Source organism: Egretta garzetta, unplaced genomic scaffold (genome assembly GCF_000687185.1).
Source record: "Egretta garzetta isolate BGI_Z169 unplaced genomic scaffold, ASM68718v1 scaffold213, whole genome shotgun sequence".
NCBI lineage: Eukaryota > Metazoa > Chordata > Aves > Pelecaniformes > Ardeidae > Egretta > Egretta garzetta.
The window spans coordinates 1084308-1086006 of NW_009259242.1; positions in this window are offsets into that span (position 1 = coordinate 1084308).

Genomic DNA, 1699 nt, shown 5'->3' on the forward strand with positions numbered 1-1699 from the left:
ATTGGGGTTACGATGAGGGCATCTCACCCTGGTGGGCCCAGCCTGTAGGTAGAAGGACCTCTTAAAAATGACCCCTTAAAAATGTAAAGGCTTTTTGGGTTTAAAAATGCCTTTTCAAATTGTCTTTGCTAAGGAAAAGAATTGTATTAAAAAAAAAAATGAACTTGGAAAATGGTACGTTATCTCATGTGTTCTTAGTTTGAAAAAAAATAGGATCTTTGGGCCATATATAACGGATCAAATGTCTGTGATGAAAACGCCAGGAGCAGAAACACAAACATTGGCTGAGGGCTGGTTTGTGTTTTTTTTTTAATGGGGAACCAATCGAGATTCTTTCTGTGAAAAAAAACTTAAGTAGCTGTCATAGTCCTTTATGAGCCGTAAAGTAAACCTTTTCTGGGTGAATGCTAAGCTAAAAGCACATGCCAATAAACAGTATTTTGGTTGGAAAATGTAGAAATCCAGTTAGGGTGTCATCAGCTCTGGTTTGGTTGTGTTAGCGTTACCTGGAGTGTAGCGTGGGGGGGTCAGCCAGTGGTCAAAGTAGCATGAAGGAATTGGGGGGGGCCACCTTTGGAAACGCGTGGCTGGCAAAAACCGGTACCGCGTGGGTCCACACCACGCTCCTGTTCAGAAACGTCGTGGTGTCCTGACAGCCTGGTGATTTCGGCTGCTTGGGATGACACCTGCCCGTGTGGCAAGGCCGGAGTTAAGTTACTGCTCCTGTTGTAGCGTGGGAAAACAACAGCTCAGGCACCGCACTCAGGTGCTTTGCTCAGCTTTTCTGGCTGCTCCACGTTATCGGCAAGGGTTGCTTCAGCTTTCTCACCCAGGAAATTCCCAGCTCCTGCGTGTTGGGAACGCAGGGTCTGCAATCGTACGCAGTCCTCCGTGTCTGGGCGCTTCGTTTTGTTCCCCTCTTGCAGAGATCCACGCGTAAGGAATCCTGTTCAATGCTGAGTAGTGAGGCAGCGCAGTTTTCCTGTCATTCCACTGCGCTGAAAATGCCGTTTCTTTCTGTCGAGTATATTTTGTCTCTAACGGTCAATAACCATAAAAACCTAAGTAGTTCTCCTCAAGTTGCGCTTTTGTTACGTCCCTAACTAATCTTCTTTGTTACTGGTATTTCCCAATATCCCCGTTACTTTTACATCTTCTGTTCCGCTTGCTCCTCTTTCTTGCTCGCTAAATCTCCTAAATGTATGCGCTTTTTTCCTTTACACTGCACAGAAAAAACACCCTGTACCACATTTGCATACGGATTGCCAATCGCTGCCCTAATCTTTATGCCGCTCGCTCTGTCCCTCTGTAATTAAAGGTTTCCAGTAACTAGCAATTTGTCCGTCTGAGGCAACGTTGGTATTTGTACAATCATTTAATAACCTGGTGCGCTTTTTCCTGGTTAGGTGGCTGAAAAACCTCTGTGCTGCTGCTGCCACATCGCTGCTTACCGCCCCTCCAGTCGCCAACCACGGCCGCCCCCATGGCACTGGAAGGTTCTTCCCTAACCGCTTCACGGCTACGCCAGAAATACGTTCCCGTTACGCTGGCTCTGGCTCGGAGGGGCCTGGCGACTGCAATTGCCAAATCTTCAGGTTTTGGTTGTGCCAGAGCAGTTTCATCAATTTGAGCGTACTTTGGACTTGGATTAGTTGCTCGTTTTCGTCGGGTGGCTTGCCCAGATGCTAGTCAGCGCACG